Source organism: Anthonomus grandis, chromosome 17 (genome assembly GCF_022605725.1).
Source record: "Anthonomus grandis grandis chromosome 17, icAntGran1.3, whole genome shotgun sequence".
NCBI classification, from domain to species: Eukaryota; Metazoa; Arthropoda; class Insecta; order Coleoptera; family Curculionidae; genus Anthonomus; species Anthonomus grandis.
The window spans coordinates 9957979-9984420 of NC_065562.1; positions in this window are offsets into that span (position 1 = coordinate 9957979).

The window sequence follows — 26442 nt, forward strand, 5'->3', positions numbered from 1 at the left end:
CTTTTTATAAAATATTTCCGTCTACCAGTAAGATACCGCAGGTGTTGGTTTTTACTAATTAGCACGTATTTTACGTATTTTATGTACGATTATTTAGCAGGATTCCAGCTTTAATATCTTCCAACGCTTCTCTGAAGCTGTATTTTAAGTACATATTGAAAATTTCAGGAGACCGTATATAGGTAGCACTGCCTTACACCACGTAATATTTATATCTCTTCTGTTATCTCTCTGTTTACCCTAATACAAGCCATTTAAATCCACTGAAGATGTCTGATGATTTTGAGGTCCTTCCCGTCCAGGCTAGCTTTTTGCAGAACTTTCATCATTTTCGTGTGCTGCACTTAATAAAACGCCTTTTTATAATCTACGAAACATGCATATACATCGCAGTTGACATCTCTGCATTGCTGAAACAACACCTGGATCGAAAATAGAGCCTTTCTAGTCCCTACAGCACTTCTAAAACCAAATTGGGTCTCAGATCTTTATTCCTCATATAGTTTAAATATTCTACTGTAAATTTGCTTTAGGAATATCTTTAGTAAATGCCTGATTAAGCTTATTGTTCCCTACAGTTCCTAGCATTAGGCCTTTTGAGGAGGGTAACAAATTCTGATTTCAGCCATTTCATGTCGAGGCTAAACGAGTAAAGGCTTTTTGATCTTTAGCATTTTTTAAGACTAACTACACATTTACCTCTATAAAGATAAAGAATATAAGAAGATAGATATAGACTTTATATAAAGAGAATGATATAATAAGATAAAGGTTATAAGAATAAGGGCCCATATATTTTTTCAATATTGGGTATTTGATATACTCTTTCCAGGTTTGCCTACTTTCCGACTTCTTTACTAAACCTGGGTGCTGGTTATCCTTAAGTACATTAACTATTCTCCCCATTTCCTTTTTCTTCTGCAGCTTAAATTTATCATATTTAGATATTTTTTGATTTTCATAGATTTTTCCAGTTTCTCTTTTTCTTTGGCAATTCTTATTTTCGCCCTTATTTCTCTCTGTTTGTTCATGTATTCTCTTGTTTTATTTCTAAACAATCTCCTTCTTTCCATCAGTTCCAAGATTTCGTCCGTCATCTAAGATTTCTTTATCTATTTGTTAAGTTTTAAGTACTTTTCTTCGACCTTATGTTTACTTTTTTAAACCTTTTTAAGGTCTTTTTTTACATCTCCATCGTTTTCCTGTTCTTCAGTCTCTGTTAAAAAATCACTTTTTACCAAATTGTTTGTGGCTGTGTCTTTTTGTCTTCTAATATCCTGTCTCCCTACATGTTTTTTCTCTACTTTCTTCAGCGTAATTCCCATTCTTCCTACCAATGGGTTATGATTCAGTTGTACATCTGCCACTAGATTTTATGTTTCTGATGCTATCTCTAAATCTACGAGTATTATTAACTAGCTGAATGCCCCCGGCGTTGCTCATCAGTTCATCTCTATCAGCTCAGCTCTTGTTGTTATGTCAACCAAAATATAAATAATACAGAGGCACTTTTTCAATCGTATTTATTAATCAGTTTTATCCGCTATGCGATATTTATCACATCGCTAACACCCCTTATCGGTGGAATTTCAAAAAGTTCGTTCGTATCCGGGGCCTACATTATAAAAAAACATTGTTGCAGTTAATTTTTTTTTCTTAAGTTAATGCCTGCGACTCGTTGGTGCGGGCAGTCTTCGTTCAAATGCTCAATGCAGTGAACCTTAACTGTTTTACTGTGAGGTTGTAGGTTTGAATCCCGACAGTTCCTTCTTACTTTTTTATTTTTGTTTTCGAATTCGATGTAATTGTTTTTTTATAAATTTGTGGTATGTCACATTTTTAACCTATATTTTACCGTTCAGTGTATATGTATTTGCATAATTTTTTAGGTCTGATCATGCTTTTAGGAGCGAAGAAACAGGTGTCACCACTTTACGTATAATTAATTAATACAGTTTTTTGCGACCGAGACTTTGTGTTGTCAATCTTCTAGGATAAAGTTGAAAAAATATATTGGTTAAAATCATGTTTTGCTGCGAATGTACTTAAAGTATCACTACGCTCATTTCTTTCGCCTAGTCCAAAGTCTCCAATGTGTTCTCCAGTTCTTTCTTTTCCAAGCTAGGCATTAAAATCATCAATAATGATATTTATATCATTATTGATGATTTCAATGCTGTGGCAAGGTTTTAATGATATTTGATATTTCCTTATAGAATTGGTCTACGTCCTCGTTGCTATAGTCTAAAGTAGAAGCATACATTTTTATGAGATTGACATTTACGAAACATCAATTTGTAGAAAAGTTAATATTTCTGATATCAGCACAAAGTTGGTAATACACGATACAATTTGTTTGTTATAAAGTAGTTTAGTATAAAGCCACTGACTAATAAAAAAAACGGAGCTGTATGATAAATGATGGATATAATGATGGCGTTATTTCTAAGTCTCCTAGTAGCTGACTTAATTTAGCCAAATATCTAGGTGTCATACCTACAAAAATTATTTCATCAAACAATCAATCCAGTCTTACTAACAAAGACTCCTGCATCTTTCGATAGCACCTGCATCATCTCTTTAGGAAGAGCACACAATGGGTGGAATGCATAAAAAGTAGTAGATGCTAATGCTTCGCTAAAAAGTATTTACTTTGTAGCATTTGCTTTTACATTAAAGTATCTACTTCGCCTATGAAGTTAATACTACACTGTACGGCCCAACAGAAGTACCTACTACTTAAGAGAAAAGTATCTACTAATGTCGCAGTAAGCGCGTGTCAAAGTTCTGAAACTTGACAAGACACTTGTCAAAACTCGTTTTTCTATCAGTGCGTCTATTAGTATTAAGTGTGTTCGTGTAATTCGGTTCGGATTCAAACTTTTTAAAAGTTCAGTGATTATAATTACTGGTTTAACTATGAGTGATTCTTTAGATTCCCATGCAACAAAAGAGCTAGGACAAGATAAAAACGAACAGGTATTATTTGTTATTCTACATAAAAGTTATCAAATTTTATTTGATAAAAAGATGACACCAAAAATTAAAAACGAAAAAGAAGATGCACTAAAAAAATTAACAACTGGTTTTAATAAAATAATGGGAAAAAACCTAGACACAAAGCAAATGTTGAAAAAGTTTAATAACATGAAAACAAAAGTTAAGAAAATAGTTGACTTGAAAAAAACTGGAAATAAAAGAATTTTACTGACGGAATGACAAAAAAAATTCTACGACTTGGAATGTAGGAGAAAACCCAGTTCTACACAGAATACACCAGGTGCATGTCAGGCCGGTGTAAGCAATGAGATTGATGTTTCCTTCCAAAACAGTGAAGACGACTTTCTCAGTTCTAAATCTGGCTCCAAACAAGTTAAAGTCATGACACCTAAAGGTTCTAAAGCAGCTGATAAGGAGGAGACACTTATTCAACTACAAAAGACCTGTCTACGAAAACAAATTGAAGCAGCCGAAGCCCAAATTTCTGCTCGAGCTCAACAGTCTTCAGCCGAAGCTCAGGAACAGGCAGCGATTGCATTGGTAAATTTTGCCAAAGCTGGTGGGCAGTTAGTTAACCATTTAATTAGGCGAGACATGTTAGATTATTAACAGGAATATAAAATCTACGTATAAACCCATAATTTAAATATAATATGAGGTGTAGTATCCATTTATTTATTTTATAATTTGATATTTTGTCACAAACTTAAAATTGAAATAATTAGTTTATTTAGTTGTTACTTTTTTATACTTAGTTTATTATTGAACATTTAATAAGTTACCTATTTAGTATATAATTATCATATTAATAATAATAACTTAAATTATTAGGTATGTTAGTTATTATTACGAAATAAAAACTCAGCAACTTCATTTCTGCGCTGTGTACCTTGATTTCGAATTTGTGCTACATAATTCCATGCACTATGGAGTTTCGCCAAATTCGACTATCGTGTACGCCTGGCCAAGATGCATCCACACTTGTAAACACTTCTCTAGCATTACAAGTAGCTTGAACATTTATCGAGCCTACCCCTTTTCTGTTGACGTATTCATCATCGTGAATAGATGGTTTTGTTATTTTTACATGGGTACAGTCAATAACACCTATAACCCTGGGCATTCGTTCACCACGTACTCCCTCATTAATAGCAACTCTAAGCAATTCGTTAGTGTTGGGGAACTTTATCCAATTGTTTCTTTTTAAATAAATTGCTTTAAATACCGTGGCTAAGGTTCTGGAAACAGTACTTTGATTGACGTCTAGATCAACACCAACTCCTTGCTGAAATCCAGGATCTCCTGTAAGAAAAGTTATTTACATTTTTTAAATTACAAAGTTAATTTACTAGAAACACCTAAACTTTTCAAAAAAACCTCCATTTTCCGAGTCGGTGACAGGGCTCCACCCCTTGTTTCCACCGGTTCATTATCATCTTGGAGAAAATAATGTCCAAGCCACTCTACATTTTCTCTGTTAAATCTAAAATACCAAAGCGTAATTAGATGATTGAGATAGAAAAATCTATTAAATTTATGGTAATTACCTAAATAATTTTCGATATAAATCCTCATTATTGTATTCTCTTCTTTGTTTGTATACTTTTTGACGATGCACATCCATAAAAACTGCTATTTTTTACTAAAACACTTTGATTGCTGGGGCCGAAGTTTGTCAAACACCAACTTCATTTAAACTGTAGTAAATATTACTATAAGTAGTAGATACTTCCAAAGCATAGCACCTTCTTCTATATATCGCGTACATAGTAGTAACTTTAGAAATGTAGTACATACTTGAAGCATTAGCATATACTACTTTTTATGCATTCCACCCAATATCTATGTTGCCTTTCAGAGAATAGTTTGCACACCATTAAGGCATTTCATTTTCTATTTTAAATCCACCCCCTAATAGACTTACGTCAAGTTAAAAGAATATATGTATTATCTGCATATCAACTACAGCTAGCATGCAGATGCTTTATAATTAAAGATTAAAAGGATTAATAATTAATAAAAATGTAGTTTGGATCTCTAAAGGGTAGCCTGGTTAATTTTAGTAATAGCAGAGAAATGCTTCCTCCCATCGCTTTGAACACTGAACATTTTTAAAACCAAATTGTAATTCATGGAATTTACTCAATAATGCTTCAAAAGTATTAGTCGACAATTCTATTTCCAACCTTATGTAAAATCTTCAAAGCATGTATATATATCCCTCTGTAATGTACTTCAGAAGTCATACAGACTCATAAACCTTAGGCAATTTAGTCTTAATATCATCACTATACTTCATGACTCAATTAACCAAAAAAGAATTCCGGCTTCTATCTGCAACTAAATTAAGGCTAACCTGAGAAAAAAACCATTTAGTTCAAATTTAAGTAAAGATATAGTCGAAGCAGGAGTGGCGTGAGACTACATCTCAAGAAAGCATTTTATCACCACCATAATCCTGGTCGAAGATTTTTTAGTAATGCTAAAATATAAAAGAATTTACTGCATTAGTTATGTAGATGACCTAGTACAGTAGTAACTAAGTAGGCTCATCTGTAAACTTACTTAAAACCACTATTATTCTTTTCATAAGAAAAAAGGCTCTCGAACGACTAAAAAGCCTAAAGAAAATTAATGAAATATCAATATCAATCTCCAAAGACGTCTTGGGACCATATTTGTTAGCAAATTACGTAAGGATAATATAATAAAACAATGTGGCTTTGTCGAACTGATAGTAACCTGAGTACGAAGCTATTAGGAAAAAGAAAAATCGGGTCGCTTAGCCAGAGAAGGATCAAACTACAAATGAATATACCTCTTGTCATTTGGTGGAGTTGTTGAAACTTTTTTAATCAAAAATTAAAAATTCGGTTAAAAGAAAATCCCACAGTTAATAGCTTCAGACACCAGAACAGGGACAGGTTAAAGAGATTTGTTAAGGTCAATAAACCTCAATTTACCATATACTTTCTAAGCCAGAATAAGAAAATTGTAAGAATAATAGTAGGTATTCTCAGAGGATATTTCAAGCAATACTACGGTAAGCAAGCAGTTGATAATAACAATAATCTTAGGAAATCTTTTACCATGATAGTATCTATAAAACACAGTCAGGTCCGCCATCTACTTTCTATGGGCCAAACTGGCCAAGCTTCTAGCTATCTCTGGATCTTCGTATGGTCATATGGAAGACGTATGGCCCTTTTCTGGATGAAATTAAGCAGTTTCAAAGTGTGCTTGTGTGCTGAGCTCCATATATGAGCGCAATACTCAGGAGATGAACGAATTTGAACTTTGTAAAGCGTTAAAACCTGTTGCGATGTATAAAGCCTTCTCATTTTAAAGAAAGCTCTAAGTTTTTAAGAACTCGCTTAATCTATTTCCGCTACATGATCATGCCAAGACATATTGCTTCCAACCTCCACACCCAACAAGCGAACTGACAGCAGCAAGGTAAGCCTGGATATAACAAGGCTTGGGGCAGCAAAAGTAGACATCTTTGTAAATATAACATCAGCTTGTTTCTTAAAGTTTTAGTTGCAATAAACTCAATTAGACTGCTCTCATCCACTTCAAAACGATGTTAAGGTTGGTATTAATAATTATAACCTGGCTTTTATGTACTTAATTATGTACTATCATCAGCAAACCTGTAAGTTGGATCAACAGTCTTGTCGAGAGGGTTATTGATATATGAGAGGAAGGGGGTAGGGGACAAGCCGCATCTTTGAGGGACATCAGTCTTAATTTGAAACCTCTGCGAGGAGTGTCCATCAACGACAGCCTGGATATATCGGGTCTCGAGGAAGCTTCCAAGCCAAGCAACGAGGGTTAAAAAAGTTTGTATGTCAGGCCCTATCGAATTTCTTTAAAATATCCAGAGCTATGGCAAGGGATACAGCATATTCCTCGATAGCCTCGGTCCAAACATGCGTAACAGATCGCCAGTAGACCTGGGTTCTCGAAAACCATACTGACGGTCGCTCATAATGTTGAAAGGATCCATTCAATATTTCAAAATTTCCTGACAAGATTGACAAGTTTCTATATTACCTTGGCGGTTACTGGGACTAAAGACGGTTGATGGACACCCTCTCTTTTCTTTTTTCCAGTATCGGTTTTTATTCGCACAAGTTTCCATTCTACAGTAAAGAGACCTCTTCTGTATGAAAGAGAAAACAATTTACATGACGGTGAAGTCAGCACGACAGCATACTTTTTTAATACTATTAGTTGGTGTTCAATCCTTTGAGAACTTCAAGAACTCGGTGACGGAAGAATAATTCTGCTATCGAAGAATGCTTTGCTTTGTGGGTCTACAGTAAAGTTTGATGTAAACATTTGACCCACCACCGTCTGTCTTTTCTATTGCCATCATTGCAATAGCACCATCTTCCCTAGTCAATAGTAAAATTTTAGACGTACGAAAACCTTGACCAACTGCTTTTGCTGTAGGCCAGAACCAATTTAATCCATTTGAGTAATTGAGAAGTTTCTTTTTTTTTCAATCTCTTATTATATTTTTCTTTGCAGGTGTTCATCCTCTGCTTGTACGTATTTATCAAGGCAACAAAGTTGATACGATTTTCAGGGCTTGGATCTTGGTGCCATTTGTGAGAGGCAGCATTTTTGTTATTGACTGCTTTGGTGCAACTTTTATTGAACCACTGTTTGTTGTCTAAAATAGCTGCCCTTAAAAGTATATTGACTCAGGTTAAGGTTATGTTACCTAAGTAGCTGATAAACTCCAAAATCAGTAGTGCTAGAGCTGATTACACAACTTGGTTGTTCATTCCTGTATCCACTTTATCAAACATCTATGTTCAGGCATGAAGGAAACTAACTTTTAGAGAACTATGATTTTTGGGGGTCTGAAAATTTGCAGTTTGAGAAGACAAACTGGGAATTGTCTTGTCGAAAACTCTTCGTTCAAATGTGGGTGAGGTATAGATTTAAATGTGTCTCACATATACACTGACTATTAGCGATGAATGAAGTTTTTTAATTTATTTAGACAAGAAGCACGCTTATTGGTTCTTAAGATCCATAATGATTCTATAAGCCTCTACGTGGTTAGTTAGCTCTCGAAATAGAGTAATCTCTAGTCTCCTCTCTGTGATAGGATCAGAAAAGTTAAGATTCTGAATTTCTATCTGAAAGTGAGAAGCAGAGATGTTAAAGTGAGTGAATACTGTGTCTGTGTTTCATCAGTCCAAAATCACCTGCATACAATGAGTATCCACTACTGGAAACTCCTTGTAGCTTAACATTATAATTCTTTAATATAATTTACTACATTTTTGACTTGCTTATTAGTCCAAAAAAGAAGAAAATGAGAATGTCAAGAAAAGTTACATATTTATTATTGGTATTTTAAATTAATATTTAATGCACTGAAGGTAGTAAAACAAGTTATATATACAGTTTTACATTTAAGCATTATCATATCTGATTTACATCCATTCGGGGTTGAACATATTCAAACCTTGGGCTGTAGTAATTAATAATCAGGTTGATAGGAAGAATGGGAATCAGTCTAAGGAAAGTAAGGAAAAACACGTAAGGAGATACGATTTATACAATAATCTGTACAACTAATAGACCCAGGCATTAACGAATTAATAAAAAGTGAATTTTTGAGTATAGGAACACGATGGAGATTTAGAGAAAGAAAAACTCAAAGTACCTTAAAAATATACATAAAGTTAAAGAAAAGTATTTAAGACCTAACAAACAGATGAAGAAAGCTTGAATGACGGACGAGATGATCTTGGAACTGATGGTAAGAAGGAGATTGTTTAAAAATAAAACAAGAGAATATGCAAAAATACAGAGAGAAATAAGGGCAAAAATAAGAACAGCAAAATATGAGAAACTAGAAAAATGTATGAAAATCGAAGAAGTCAAATTTGATCATTTTTCTACCAAGTGTATTTTTCTACAAAAGTCATTTTTCTACAAAATGTATTTGCAACATCTACACAATATGCTACCAGATTTGCTATACGATTTATTTATATTATTTGAGGAGCAATATGTGGTTTATGCACGTTTTGAAACAGCAGTACTCAAACCAATGGATTAATATATTTAGTTCCCTTGTAAATACGACCTTCGGATCTTCCATTGTATTACTTATTACGGAAGCATCTTAAGATAGTGGCTTATACGATAACTCCAGATAACTTAGAACAATAATTATGGTATTCGAGATGCAATAAATATTCTTAGGGGCAATAAACAAGTTCTATAAAGAGCGTAAGGTTTAATTTTCTTTGACGTATAAATCTTTGTTTTTATGAAAATGATGGACATTCTGAGCAATTGCTATAGATTTTCTATTAATTCTTGTTTGTAATTGAGTGCTTTTTTTGTAAGAGTAATAAATATTAAGTAATAAAATATTAATTTCTCAAGAATCGTAAGAAAAATCGAGCCTTTTTGGGAACAAATGTACTGGTTGATCTAAATATGTAACATTAACAGCACGAACATTAATAATTATAATTGTGACCTAGGTAGCTATATCAATCTACCATACTTCAGCAAAATAGTACGAGAAAAACGATTATAAAATTGTCATTTCAGCGCCATCTGACGCCCAAACTAAGCAGTTTTGTACTAATGTATTTTTAATGAAATCAGCTAATTTTGGTCTGAAGAATATGTGGTAGGTTTGTACACAATGGTACTTCACTTGAGGTAAGTTTTAAGTTACGTTTTAGACATGTAATAGGCAAATATGTATTTCGGCATGCACTTAACCTCAAAAATAGAGCGTTCACATGTTTATTTGCTTGAGGATTTACTGGTTTATCTATCCTTTTTTAAGACAGACGGACCAGCACGGGATAGGAGAGATGGACCTATATAATAAATGATTGTTGTTTCAGGATAATAATGCCCAGTCAGTATACTCGCAAACGAAATGTGCCCGAAAGGGGTTCTTGGTCTGCAGAGGACTTATGTTTTGCCATTAATGTAGTAGTGTTTGGCGAAATGGGTGTTAACGAAGCAGCAAAAGCATTCCATATTCCACAACTACTTTTAAACGCAGACTTGCAGCTAGCAATCTAAATAAAATCGATTGTTTAGGCCCTGGCAGCTTGCTTGGGAGAGAAGCAGAGGCCAAGCTCGCTACCCACATCCAAAAATTACAGAAAAGAGGCTTTGCACCGACTAGACAGGAAGTGCGCATAATGGCCTATAATCTAGCCGAACGTCTTGGAATTCAACATAAATTTAATCGGGAAGATGGTGAGTAGATGATCTTCATACTTAAAGACTAGCTAATAATTGACTGAATTTTTAGGTAAAGATGGTAAGGTATGGCTGCTTCAATTTTTAAGACGGAATTCAGACATTACTGTTCGCAAAGCTGAAAATACCTCAATAGCGCGAGCTTTGGGAATGTCTAAAAATATTGTAGACAACTATTTTAAAGAACTCGATGCTGTACTTTCTGAGAATGTTTTGTTTGGCAGGCCTGGCAACATTTATAATACGAACGAGACAGGTCTACAAATTGAACCCGCGAGCTGGGCAGGTGCTGACTAAGAAAGGATCGAAAAGTATACCTTCAATTAGCCCGGGTGAAAAGGGTGAAACGATTACAGTAGTTGCCTGCTGTAATGCAGAAGAAGTTTATTTGCCTCCTTACTGCGTGTTCAAGGGAAAAAATGCTAAAGCGGAATGGGCTGATGGAATGCCACCCGGCTCACGTGTACACATGTCAGAAAAGTCAGCGTACGTGACATCAGAAATTTTTCTGGATTGGCTACAGAATCATTTCTACCCTAGAAAAGCACCTGGAAAGGTTTTGCTAATAGTAGACGGACACACTTCCCACACGACTAATCTTGACACGTTGCAATTCGCTAAGGATAACGACATTATTATATTTTGTTTGCCGAGTCATACTACGCATTACTTGCAGCCGCTTGATCGGGCCTTCTTTAAGAGCCTTAAGGGGCATTATTACGATTTGTGCAGAAGGATGATCAAATGCAGCCCCACTAGGAAGTTAAATCGATTACAATTCGGCAAACTTTTAGGGGAATCCTGGGGCAAATCGACTACAGTCAGCAATGCCGTATCGGCCTTTTGGGCAACAGGAATCTGGCCTTACACTTCAGATGAAATACCCGATTACGCTTTTCTAACGGAGCCACCAAATGAGGCTGCATTACATTCAAGAGACACATTTGGGGAACAAGGTGTCCTCACAGAAGTGGCAACAGAAACTGTTTTGCAAGAAATTTGTTCTCAAACTTTTCCTCGCGAATGTGACTCACCTCAACCAGGCCATTCTGGAATGCAGCAGAAAAGTGTGGAAGAACCTACTGAAGAAGAATTAACACCTGGGAAACTACTTCAGGAGTTTTCTCCTGTGCCTCTTATAACACCAGCAATAAAAAAGGCTCGTGCTAATCTAGTAGGTAACTTAACATCACCAAGTTACATGGCTCGAATTCGCGACAAGACGCACAGACAAACACGTCAGCTTAAAAGGCAGAAGAAAGAAGAACCTTCCAAGAAGAAATCACCAAAATCTACTAAAAAAGTGTTGCAAAAGAAACGGAGGCATGAGTCTACCTCTTCAGAATCTGATGAAGACGTACTTTTGGATGATTCGTCTAGCGGGGAAGAAACCTTCGATGACTTAGAAAATCAGTGCGTCGGGTGTCTTGAAGATTATCGCCTTACAAAGAAAAAAGAAGACTGGCTACAATGCATTATCTGTTCTAGATGGTTGCACGAAAGTTCCACATCCTACACCAACACATGCCAACTCTGCGGTGCCGCCCCCATTATGAAAAAGGGGAAGAAAAGACTAAATTAGTGTACACAAGATCTCTTTCAAGACTTTCTAGCAATGGGCCAATTTCAGTTTTCAGTTTTTTACGTTTTACATTAATTTGTCGAGTTGCATTCATATTTAAACTGTGTCAAATAGATCACCAACATATATATTTACGATGTACTTTTTGTTAGAGATTAATTCTTATAAATTAATAATATATTGAATGTTTTCTAAAAGATGATCCATCTCTCCTATACCCTCTAGGAGAGATAAATCAATTTAAGTTTTTAGTTTTTTATATCTTATAATTATTTTTTAACTTGCATTAATGTTTAAACTGTGTCAAATAGAATACCAAAATGTATGTTTACGTTGAACTTTTTCGCAAAGGTTTATTCAAAAAAAATAAAGTATTTATTGCCAGTGTTTTGAAAGGTGGTCCATCTCTCCTTCGGTTTACCCTATATGTTTTTTTTTGAAATGCGTATATAAACATTTAGTACAAAATATTTATTTTCTTTAGGCAAAGTCATTATGTATATATTATTTTTGCTATCAAAGACCTCCAAAACCGCTCGGACCTACCGGTAAAGGGTTAACCCATCACTACCCAAACCAAACAAAAAAAAAATCTTTCTTTACACTTTATTTAGGTTTACCGAAAAAAAAAATATTTTCTTTGGTCGGCGCGGATCCAAAGGCCGATGTTTGCCATAAAAGGGCCAAATACGGCAGTCTACATAACCCAAACAAACATTATTCGGGTCGCAAAAATTTGTGACTGCCGTGTAATATGGCTACCGCCTGTTTATTAATGTAAACAGTGAAAATTCGACATAAACCGAATGGGATCTGGTGTTTGTTTTTACGGTTGTGCCATGGTGGTCTCTTTAATGGGAATTCAGGGACGTAGGATGAATTGAGATGCAACGAAAAAAGTTTTGATAGGAATCTAGAAACGTAGGTTGGGGCAGGAAATGCTGGAACTATAATCTCCTTATGGTCCTTATGGCAACTTAGATGAGTCTAGTTACTAGCGCTGATATATAGATGAGTGATATATAGCGCTGATATGAAGATGAAAACGTGAGTCTGATCCGAAGTCAAATACCAAATATTAGCTTCTCTAGGGAATACTAAGCAAAAGAAAGTGCCATCAATATAGCCATCTCTGAATGTGCTTAGACATACAGGTGTTACATGCAGATTTTGCCCTAAGCATGTAACATGGGATTTCATATAAATTCGGGCAAATGTTTATGGGTTTTGGTATCGGCTCGAAAGGGTTGTGTGATTTACAGTTTTATAAATGGAATTTGGGGTTTGATAGTAATGCAATTTCTTTTTTTTAGGCTTTTGGGGTTTGATTATTTTTAGGAATGTATTTACCTACCCTATCCTGTCAGCACAGCTCGGTGGAGTTAGTTGTATTATGTTTCCTTAGTCCCTATTCATGTATCTGGTGTTGGGAACTTTCTGACCTTTGATTTATTTGTCAAGAGTTTCTATGAGGCCGGTATATGTCTGGGGTATGGAGGGACTTCTAGAGGGTGCTGTTGTGCCACAAATTGCGCTATGAGTGGAGTAAGTAAATAAGACCTTTTAGATGGTGATCCGTTAGTGTAGGAAAACTTACAAATACTTTCTTCTATAGCGGAATCATGTTGGGCAAGGTATCCTAATTGATTTGAAATTGGCCTGCCCAGTTTTGCTTGCTATATTTCCCTTCAATTCTTCAAGTTAAGATTTAGTAAATAAACGTGCCTTAACCTTTGGTTTCTAACCCTACTAGCCGATTGACAGTGACTGTGATTGACAGTAATGACTATTGACACACTTGTTGTTGTGGAGGTTTGGCAGCGTTGGTGTTTTCCATTAAAGTTTGGTTTCCATTTGGCGGATGACGGAGCGTCATAAATCAGGCAGAGCGACGTAAGAGGAAAATTGGAATTTCGTAGCCCCGTTGGGAAAATTTTGTTAGTTTTCCATGCTTTAGTATCCGAGCAGTATCATTTTGCTGTGGTATTGCGGAATTTCTATTTTGATAGAGTGAGGCTCCGCGTAGTTTGCACCAAGAGGCAGGGTCAGATCGTGTCAAAGAGAGAGAGTGACAAGTTCACTGCTAGTGGCACCTGTCACTGTCTGGAGTTGTCAGTTCCTTGTCCAGCCTGTAGCCATCCCGTTATCAGAAAGAACAGTCGACATTTTGTGGTTTTAAGGAAAATGTAAGTTCATCTTGCCGGGAATTCGGTTGAATGGAAAAATATTCCTCACAAGCTTTGGGGTTTAATTTGATGAACGTCTAGTGGGAAGTTGTAGCCGAGAGGATTTCGGATTGACCTGATATTTTTGGATTTGGTCGGCTGCTCCCACACCATTTATGGGATTTTGAAATTTTCTAACCACAAAACGAGACTCTAGGCCTCGCTCACCACCTTAGGTATGTAGCAACATGTTGGTAATTGCCATAGAATTGATTGTGTGTTTATTTTACTGATTTTTTTTTGTCCTCTATTTTAGAGGCCTCTCCTTTTTCTCATTCTCTACTCTATTCTCTGGTCTCTTCCTATTCTCTGGTTTTTTTTGGTCATCCCAACACTGTTGGCAACCGGCTGAAGTGAGCCTCAACACAGCCTGGACTGAGCATTGTACTGTGGCTCTGCGATTTTGGATTGGAACTTGCTTGAAATCGACTTGCCCATGTGGTCGTTACCCTGGTTGTAGCTGACTGGTTCCAGAGCTGTCGAGTTAAGCTACCTTAGCCAAAATACACAAGAGATTAGAGGACACGCAAGTTTTTGCACATTTTATTTTATTTTTGTCTTATTGAATGGTTTCATTTAGGGTTGGGGGTTGATTTATTAATTTGAATTTTATGGGTTTATTTTCTTTTATGTAAAACAAAAACGTTAAGAGGTTCTTGCTAAGTTTATTAATATTAACCTAAAGGTTTTCATTTGAGTCGAGCATCGACATAATTGATTTTGACACTGAACCTGGATCACCTTGTAAGGGATTGGCTATTTGCTACAAATAACCTATTTAGTCATAATGTTTGTTGTTGGTTAACAGGTTGTATTGCACCAACATACCATTAATAGGCTTTTAAATTCGAACCTTACTATTTAAAAGTTTTATCTAGATTAATGTGACTTGACTAGAGATTGTAAAAGGTATTTTAGGGCCAGTGAGGTATTGTGAATTAGGCTCCAAACATATACTTCTTGTAAACAACACGTGATCACGTTTTGGATTTTCCCCTTGAACAGTAGTTCAGTGATTTGTTTTTTTTTACTAATTCCTCGCCTTAAGCATACCTCAAGTAACTCTTAATTCTTTTATCAATTTTTTATTTATTTAAAATTACTACAGTATTACATTTTGAATAATTATCTAAATTTAAAATATCTCAGTGGAATTTAATTTTTTTACATAAATGGAAGTGACTATGTAAATTCTTGGATGATTATATCAATCTGGTGGACCTATGGATTGTTATTTGAATTTTTTCCCAAATTATTTTCAGCTTTTAGGATCTAAGTACAAGCATAAATATAGGTCATCATTTTCTTGATTAAGGGGGGCTTATATTACCATCATAATATATCAGGGTTTGGTGTAAAATATTTAAATCAAGTGGCGCTCTTATTAAAATTTCTCCCACTACCTTCTCCACTGTCTAAAAGCTGGCGGCCACCAAATCTCTGAATCTTTTAAAACAAAATTTGCTTGTCTGGACTTAGTAATTTTTTTGTGGTTGGATAGTAGGTATGACTCACACGGGTTGGAAATAAATTGGTTTGAACCGAGTTACGCGCTACACAGGGAGGTTCTCAGTTAGTGGGACAATTTTGGAAGGGTTTAGAGGGCCTTAAAATAAGCATGTTTGCGTAATAAACCCCTATGCGAAAATCATTAGATTTTGGGATAAAGAGGGACAAAATTTTAAGAAAAAATCTTATTTTTTACGATAAATTTGACATCCCTCTAAATATTTTTTTTAAAATTAGTGGGTAGTTTATATGCATCGAGTACTATTTTTATAATACATAATTTAATTTTTCATGTTACCAGTGGCGTCCATGCGGGCAAGAATCTAGTGAGGTCTTTAAGAAAAAAGGTACGTCACTATTTTTTCTTCAAAGAAGATATATTTTTCAAAGTCTCATTTAATTTAGAGTTAATTTTGTTTTACGCCTTTGTTTTCTCCGACCTACCGTTTTCGCATAAAAAAAGTAAAAACCATTATCTGAAATTTATTTCTCACTAAAATTTAAATTTTTAGTTTCATCCGTTTTAATTTATATATTGCTCTTATTGTGGAGTTCGGTGCCAAAAAGTGAATTTTTGTCATTTTTAATAATTCGTACTAATTAATTATTTTTAGTAAGCCGACCACTTGTCTGGTATCTGGTATAAGATAAATAATTAGTAAATAGGAGTTATAAAATGGAGGAATATCCGAATGTAGAATACGCTGACATTCATCTAATTTATAGAGAAGCTAGCGGTAATGCTAGAAGAGCTGAGCAGCTGTATGCAGAACGATTTCCAGCACGTCGTCATCCTGAACGTAAAGTTTTTCCAAGAGTTCATAGTAATCTTTCTGAAACTGGTAACTTCCGAAACAGACGGGACAAGGGCGGTCGTTTGTTATTCGTACAGTTGAGTTTGAAGAAGCGGTTTTAAAACATGTGATGTGGAGCTCCAAGTACTGTTTGACAGACTCTCCGACATCAACAGATATATGCGTGCAACTTGCAAAAAGTTCAAGCCATGGGTCCAGATGATTACATACCGCGACGCCGAGAACAGGAACTGATGCAACCATGTTTTGGCTGCCATGTTTAACGAAACTTGTTTTACACGGGACGGTTTTTTTAACAGTTGCAATAGCCATATTTGGAGTGAAGATAATCCCCATGCTATATCCTTTCGTAGAGATTAACACCAGTTTTTAATAAATATTTATGCTGGAATCGTAAACCAACGAGTCATCGAGGACCATTTGCTGCCACCACACTTAAATTTATGCTCAATTTCTGCAGCATGTGCTTCTGGAGCTATTGTAGGATGTGTCACTAAATATTAGAGCTCATATATGGTTTCAACATGATGGCACTCCACTACATTTTACTTTGCAAGCACATCAATAATTATAAGCAAGTTTTCCTAATAGATGGATTGGCCGAGACGGCACTGTTCAATGGCCAGCGCGGACGCCCGACTTGACTTCATTGGATTTTTTTTATGGGGTCGTGTTAAAACGTTGGTGTATGAAACCCAACTGTTCCCACTCAAGAAGAGCTTTTGGGACGAGTGATTGCTGTATGTGCAGAGGTTCAAAATACAGTGGGGATATTTGAAAGAGTTCACCAAAACATAAGCCGCCCTGCTCAGCTTTGCGAAAAATTTGGTGGTCACAGTTTTTATAAGCTATGTATGACATGACCAAAAATTTTGTTATATTTTCTTTTTGTTTTCTGGAGGGCGTTTTTTTTAAGAATTTGATATTAGTAGATATTTATAAATCTAAGATCAAAGAATTTTATTGCAATTTTTTTCTTATAATAAATACCTACCGTAAATATTATAAGACGGATGAAACTTAAAATTTAAATTTTAGCGAGAAACAAATTTCGAACAATGGTTTATATTATTTTACGCGAAAACGGTACGTTGAATAGAAAAAAATCTAACCCGCATGGACGCCACTAGCAAAATAAAAAATTAAATTATTTATTAGAAAATAGTACTAGATGCATGGAAACTACCTACTAATTTTCAGAAAAATATCTACAGGAATGTCAAATTTATCGTGAAAAATAGGATTTTTTCTTAAAATTTTATCACCCTTTATCTCTAAATCTAATCATTTTCGGATAGTGGTTTATGGCGCAAACTTGCTCATTTTGAGGCCCTCTACAACCCTTCCAAGTTTTAATACTAATATGACACACCCTGTATATGGACGTAGAAGGCAACGAAGTTGCTGACCAGCTTGCCAGAAATCGAGCACAGATCGACTTTTGTGGCATCACTAGAGGATACCAAATGGAAAAAATTTGAATGTTGAACAAAATGTGGGAAACAGTCACATTGGGTTAATGCACTTGGGCACAGGGCAGTCAAAAAGACTCATATCTCACTTGCCTAAATACACACACTTAATCTCCAGAAAAACTAAATTAAAATGGTCGTTGACCCTTCTGTTAAAGTAATGCAGATCTCATATTACCTACTCTGTGAGTGTCAATCACTAACTCGACAAAGATTGAGCTACTTTAAAACTTTGTTAATTGAACTAAAGACTTCTCCAAACACTCATCTTTGGAATATTCTATCGCAAGTGCCGAGCGAATTCATTACATACCATGCCAAATCAATCTTAAGAGCCATAAAATAAAACTTATACTTGAAATACAGGAAATTACTTCAATTGCCTCTAAGAAGTCAGAAATTACGTCAACTGTCTGAAAGAATTTACAAATGACTTAAACTGATTGTAAGAATCCTTACATATCTTAAACTGACTAAAAGAAATTGAAAATTGCTCTAAGTGCCTAAAAAAAGTCACAAATGGTTCAGTTGCCTAAAAAAGAAACTAAAAAAGACATGACATATTGCATCAAAAAAAAAACAATGCTTAAGCTGTCAACATACAATTTAACACTAATATTAATGCATAAATAAAGATTACAAAATGGGGAAGTCTTTATCTCCAAGAAAAATGCATGTAGGTCACTTAGGTAAATGTATTATGCATTTCGGCTGTGTAAACAGCTAACATCAGATACAGAACATTACAAAAAACATATACGTTTACCAAATAAAACAAAAATTACCCGTTATCGGGAATAAAAACAACAATGTTGTTATATACACATTCTCCTACAAAATATGGACTTCTAGTCAACTATTAATGCATAAATGTTTACGACTATAAGTTAAGCTATCTATATACAAACTCCTGACAGCTTTAGCTGTCAAGTATAAATCATGTATCGCTTCAACTATCTATAAAGAGGAGTCCTTCAGATGAATTTAGTTATCTGGAAGAAATCGGAAATTGCCTTAACTCCCTGGAAAAAGTCACGGACAAAGACGGCGTCAGCTGTACAGAAGTAATTAAAAATTACTTTAATTACAAAAAACGGAAGTTTGGTCAAAGGTCTTAAACTCATATTAAATTTAAGATTTGGTTACAAGTATTTCGCTCTTAAAGGCATCATCAAACCTGTTCAACAGATCTAGTATACCGTAATCTATCTGTAGTGTGCACGTCTTAAAACTGCTCTTCTTTAAGAATGTAAAGAAACTATTGATCAGGTTTGATAATGCACTTAGGGGCGAAACACGTGTAATCAATTCTTAATCTTAATATAAATTCGCGACTTTTGACCAAACTTTTAGTTCTTTTTAATAAGTAAGTATCTTTCTGTAAGAAAAAATGGACGATTAATTTCAATAACTTAAACCCACAAAAAAATTAGAAATAACTTTAACTGCTTGGAGGAAATTACAATGGTTTGAACTACTCGGAATTTATTAGAAATAATTTGATGCCTGAAAAAAATCATTGATGGCTTCCAGCACCAATAAGAAATATTTTGTAATAGGCTCATACTAGACATGTGACTTTTTCCCTTTAATCCCTATTTCCAAAACTATTTTAAACTTACGTAGGTCAGAAACTGTGTAAAGTCCTTAATTTTCGAAAATTTATAAATAAATATAAAGATAATAAAACACAGTCATTTTTAATTTGAATTTTCTAATTATTACCTCTGGTATGCTCTTTGTTGCTTACGGTAAAAGCGGTTGAAATCACAGGTAAAAAAAATGAGAGGGTAGCCGGATCTTTTTACGGCCTGATGCCGGTTTCTTTGCCTCATTAGCACTCGTGTTTCGGCATTCTATTAACTAACAGGTAGAATAGATAACAAAGAGGAATTGTGAAAAAAGAAGAGTTGATTTTCACCAACGTTTAATTCCAACTTAAATGTTTTAGGTTAACGATGTGATGCTATTTTAATATATGTAACCTACTTTATTTTTAAATATTGTGATAGTTGTTAAAAATTAAGAAGTAAGTAAAAAAATAAAGGGGTACATATGGCAGCTTTCAGCTTTTGAGCAGTATTATAGTTGGTCGTGAATTTGGAATGAATTCTTTAAATGAGATGCTTATCTTATGAGCGTCATCCAGTTTTATCGCAGTGTATTCAAGTTTATCAAAAACTTATAAGTTTGCTGTCGAAAGAAATATAACACTCAGTTAAACACAAAATAAGCTTTAATCAGTTTTAATAATAAGAATTCATTTTCTATTAATATTAATACATAACAGATAAAAATAAGCAATCACCAATAAACTCGTTAAAAAAAAAACAAATAGTTTTACCATTTCGCTTTTACCTACCTATGCACAATATAAGTTTAAAAATATAATATTACAACTCTCAGAAAATATCTAGGTTTATATATCAAAGCGTGTTAAAAATGATTAAATACAAAATGTATATGCTGAATATCTACCTTTGACCAAAGTTATATACTCATTTAAAAAAAATAAAGAAATTATATGTCTTTCAGAGAAGTTGTTTACAGATCGGTTAGAAAGTGAAATAACTTGTTTTAAACGTAATGAAGATAAATAAATGGCAAGTGCCCTTACTGCAACTAAAGACTGGTGTCAAAGGTACTTACAGTACTCTTATCGGAATTTCATACCCAGACCAAATTACACAAATAGTCGTTAGCAACAAGAAACATTCCCCACAACCTTTGATTAATTACTTAGAACATTGAAAGGTTAGAATTATTAAACAGCAACTTTGTTTGAGTTCAATATGTGCACAGGGGCAAGGGGGGTGTTTTGTTTACAAACTTATTTCTCGATTTTATGTTGTCAAGTTTACACGTATTTTCAAAGGAGGACATTTTCATCTAGGGTTAATGCGCTAGTTCGCGACCATGCGCTAGTTCTCGACCACTTGAGCGTTTAAACTTTATTAATAATAAGAAAACAATCAGATTTTTCGCGCCGAAATAATTTAGAATTGCTTCTGACAATTTTTTTGATCATCGGTAACACTTAGCGCCCCCTACATGATACTAAAAGGGTTACCTCAAAAAATCAGTTGACATCGTGCCACAAACGCATTATTGTGTATATTTGAAAAAAAGTTGTAAAGCATGTTGCAACAGAAAATAGCGAGTAAGTGAACAGATTTTTAAAAAAAATTGTGTGTCTTTATTATATATGCTTTAGAATGATTTTTTGATAATTTTTTCAACAAAATTTTGCTCAAAATATATTTTTTTATACTAAATATTAGGTGGTCGCGAACTGAATTCAAAATAATAGTCATTTTTAGTTCTCGGCCGGGTGGTCGAGAACTAAAGTTTTACGACCATTGTTAAATCGTTAATGTTAAAATACTCATTTCAATTAAATGTGGTGGTAGTTCTTATATCTTGTACGAAAAATATGATATTTCCATTAGTTTAGTTCGCGACCACCCTTTTCAAAACATATAAATTATAAATTTACTGCTGAAGTTTGATGGTCGAGAACTGTCCAAAACTTCAATTTAGTTCTCGACCACCCATCTTTTTTGTTGAATTCTATGCTCGATTCTATGTGTTTCTGGAGCGTTAAACTGCCTCGCCTGAGGAATTGCCTCGCGAGGCAAACAGGGTCGTTTGTGCAAATGGTCTGTACTAACAGCTTATGTTGTAGTATGTCACACTATATCAGAAAAAATACTGTTGAACTCTAAGGAATGCCTCGGGCGAGTCCGCTCGTTTGGAACTGTCCTCTATCTTGATTGCAAATGTTTTATTTTTCCAGTGGTACGTAATAAGAAAAATCACAAAGCTGGTATTTAGGATTTTTAAAAAAGGAATCCGGAGATATCTCTAAGAGAAGCGAAAAGCGTTAATAAGGCTAGGGGAGTGGTTAGTGAGACTTCAATACGAAAGTGGTTTTTAGATTTGCGAGAATATTTAACTAAAAACAACCTTATGCAAATATTTAGTGATCCCACAAGAATCTTCTATTGTGACGAATACGGGTTTTGTTTATACCCTAAATCAGGAAAAATTCTGGGACCTAAAGGCTACAAAAATCTTTACGACGTTAAACTTGGAAACGAAAAGGAAAATATAACTGTTCTTATGATGTTTAATACAAGTGGAAACATTTCCTCATCTTTAGTATTATTTCCATATGTGAGACCCCCAAGAGCTCTTGTCGAAAATATGCCACAAGGATGGGTGTTAGGGAAATCTGAGAAAGGATGGATGACTTCAAATGTTTTTTTGAATACATCGTGAATGATTTTCATAAATGGACATTGGAAAACAGTATTCCTAAACCACTAATTATTTTTATTGATGGGCATAAATCTCACATGACTATGTCGTTAAGTCAATGGTGTGATGAAAACCAAGTTATTTTATATGCGCTACCCTCCAATACAACCCATATAATGCAACCTGCAGATGTAAGTTTGTTCAAACCAATGAAAACCAATTAGAAAAAAACGGTTCGCAACTGGCAAAGTAGACCAGAGAATATTAATTGTCCAGTAAGCAAAATAAATTTGTGCAGTATTTTCAATGAAGTATTATCGAACAATGTAGAAGAATTTCAAGCGAGTATCAAAAATGAGTTTCGGAAATGTGGGTTGTTTTCGATGCTGATTCTGTTGATTATACAAAATGTGTCAAGGATATTGCTGAAGCTCTTTCAACAAACAAATTACCCAGGCAAAGGCGATCTAGTGAGGGTAGTGAGGAATCTCACAAAGAGACTTAACATCAGCAAAAAAAGTAAGTCTAGCAATTAAAGAAAATTTACAATCTTATAGAATTAACCCTGATGTAATTCTAAATGAAATACAACTTCTGCAAGAGAATATTGAAAAACAAAGTCCAAAAAAACGCAATATAGTATTACGAAAAATCCTGTGATAGAAGCACCAAAAGCTCTAGATGATTCTCAACCCTATAGTCAAGCAGCTACACCTCATGAAGTAGAAATAAAACCCTCTTGCTCAAGTAAACCTGACTTGCAAATAATTGATAATGATTTATCAATTAATAATGATATAAATCAGGTAAGCGTTGACCTACTGCCAGATGTTACTTTAGGTGATACTTTTACATCATCTTTTATGAAGGACTTAGAAAATAACAAACTTGTAGTGCTTGTTCCTACGTTAATTACATCTGATAATAACTCTAATATAAACAATGATAGTACTAATGGTAACCTTAATATACAAATTGATTCTACTAGAGAATATTTAAGTGATGACCTCGATGATGTCATTAATATTACCCCTAATATTGAGCCTAATATTATAAGAGATCATTTTTCCAGTGATGCAAAGGTCGATACCACTTCTGATAAAAGCAAGAATGATTGTGATGATTTTCTAAAGGTTAAAGTCTTAAAATTATCAGCTGTTACCAACAGCTTACCGCTGTAAACATCAAATAAACCATCATGTTCTTTTACAAAAGCAATTGACAATCATTTGGTATACCCTGAGCCAATCAAGCGAAGTAGTAACACTAACAGAAAAAAACCTTTCTTGAAAACACCTAGCGCGATTTCATATAGTGAGTGGAGGAAATATTATGAGAAAAAAGAAAATGAGAAAACAGAAAATAAACTTAAAACAATTCAGAAAAAAGAAGAAAGAAAAAAATTAGAGGGAGAAAAGCAAAAACCTTTAAAAGCTTTGAAGAAAAAACAAAAAAAAAATGGTGAAAATCCTGAAAGCTTGACAGAGTAAGGTACCATGTGCAACATGTTTCGAAGAACTTAACAGTGATACGGACGACGATGATAAAAAAAATATAGGATGCGATTATTTTGAAAAATGGTATCACAAAAAATGCACCAAATTCATTGATACCCCATACAATATTGCCGCAATTCAAGACTACAAATGTGATGAATGTTAAAGTACGTTATTTTCAAATTTAGTTTTAACTTTTTACCTTATTTGTAAGCGCTAATTTTCGTTTTATTTTTTATAATTAAAAACCAACCCACGTGTTTTTTTCTTTAACTTTTTTGTTCCTATTTCCTATCTGGTTTTTTTTTTACTTATATAGAGCATTTTTATTTGTTTTGTGTTTTTTTTTTTAAATAAATAAATATTTGTTTTTGTGTTATTTTTTGTTAAGGCTTTTTTATTAAAGTTGTCTATACTATGCAATCCAATCGCCTTAAAGTTGTTTAAAAAAAGAGTGGTCGAGAAGTAACATTTAAATGGTCGCGAAATATGTGGGGTGGTCGAGAAATAGTGAAATGGCACTTTTTTACTATTTTAGTAAAAAAAAATATTTAGAATACACCACAACTAAAAATATTTATTTAAAATAATTTAGAACTGTTTAGAGATTTAGAAAAAGTCACTATGGTAAGTGATAGATTAATATTTCAATTTTCACAACATTTGAAAGTGAAAATTTTACTAAACTGGTCGAGAACTAGCGCATTATCCCTATATACCAACACATATAATAATGTTAATTTAACTTATTGATGTTAGATTTGGGATTAAAAATAAAAAGTCGAAAGAGATATTTGTTATTCTAAGCGCAAAAATAACATCTTTAAAGCAAAAACAAATCATAAGCATCCTTATTCCTAAAACCGTAGCATACTTATTCTAAAAAATTTGAAATAGCTACACCGCAGGCAAAACCTGCTGTCATTTTGCGAAATGTCATCTTGATAAATGGCTTTGTGTTTATATTCGGCATTTGTGAAGTTCTGTGTTTTTCCTTGAGTTTTTGGTTGAAAAAGGAAAAAGGTTGAGTCATTTCAGTTTTTTCTGTAATTTGTTACGATAGTAAAAATTTGTGCCGTTTCTGCTGCACCATGAGAAAAAGACGATCTAAGCCGATCTTCTCACAAGTAAATATCGATATTGTCATAACATCATATCAAGAGACAACCATCGCCATAAATGTATAATAATAAAAACTTCTCAAGAAATCTATAATTATTATAAAATATTTAATTTTCATACAAATGCTTTTTATTGGAAAAGCACCTTTACTCTAATGAAGTATGTTAAAAAACGCATAAAGAGTTCATAAACGGTAATATTGTTTTTAATGTAAAATATAATTTATTAATAATAAATATTTATCATGTAAATAAATATATTTTGACGACGTCACTGGTAAAGATTACTTGTGTCGGTGAAATCAACAATGCGATCGAGCGGCGTTGCGATGTTGTTGCCTTTTTCTCTAAATTACGTTATCTACCTTCATTTATTTTTGAATGGTGACTTCTTTATCGAGTATCTTATTATATTTTATGAAAAAAAATGATTCATATTTTATTAAAGATAAATAGTATTACTTAGTGCCTGTCAAAATAAGTGACAAATTTCTGTGGTATTATAAAGTGTTTTTTTTTCCATTTCTACATAGACATTTCACATCATTGCATCAGAGATGTTGCAAGCAAACAAGCTGCTAATTCTAGCCTTTCAATGTTCTAAGATTAATTACCTGGCTTTGCCAAGAGATTTAACTGGCTTGACTAAGACCATATCTAAAAGGTCTTAAAAAAAAAGAAACACATGGAGCCTAAGTATAAGTTTCCACAAAAAATCGATAATAAAAAGGCTCAACCTCAGGATCTTAGGAGGGTCTAAGCATTAGTTTAGTTTACATATGGTAGACACAGCGTCTAAAGAATGACGAAACAAAACTACATATTACCTCAAAATTTAACCAACGTTTGGCTTTTTAGGAAGGTGTTTTACTAATCAAAGTCCTTCAGGAAAAGAACCAAGATGGTCGATAATCGAACCTGTTAGGTTCAACAATTTGAACAAGTTCAGAAGATCATCTCCACTTATCTGATATTAGCAATGATGCCAAACATAACCAAAATAACACACTACCAAAAGATTTCATTCCTAATGATCCTTATTATTTTAATTAGCAACCCGCAAAAGTAAAAACGATACAAGGTTTATATTCTATAAAAAACGCACTAATAATATACAGAATCTAAAAATAATAATAACTATAACATAAACCGGTTGATTTGAATTTGGACAGTAGCGATGCAAAATGGTTTTTGAGCATATAGTCTCCTGATAGACCCGTCATGCCTCATCAGAGGCCAAAAGCACTGAAACAGCCAATAGTCTATTTTGAGGCTTCTAAACGATTTAATGTCGCTGGGCAAATTGTGTGGTGTAAGGGGCGAAGGTAAGGTACCACCAAAATTCTTATTAACCTCACCTGCTCGAGTGGAAACTATGTCATCTGGTGCACCCTGCTAGATAACTGACGAGGCTCTGACGAATGAACAAGCTAAAGAAAGGTCACTTTTTTGTCCTGAAGCTAAGAAATTAGCCTCAAAGTCGGAGGAATTACCACGATCGTCGATGGTATAAAGATACCTAAGGCAACGGAAAACCATGGTATTGAAGATCATTATGATATTTCCAGGACATCTTTTGTTTATTCTTTTCATCATGACAGGAAACACGAGAAAAAAGACCCTTAGTCCCGGGCAGATGTTGAATTATTAGAGGGGACTAAGAATGATGAAATTTTAAACGTATTGGAAAATGGAACAC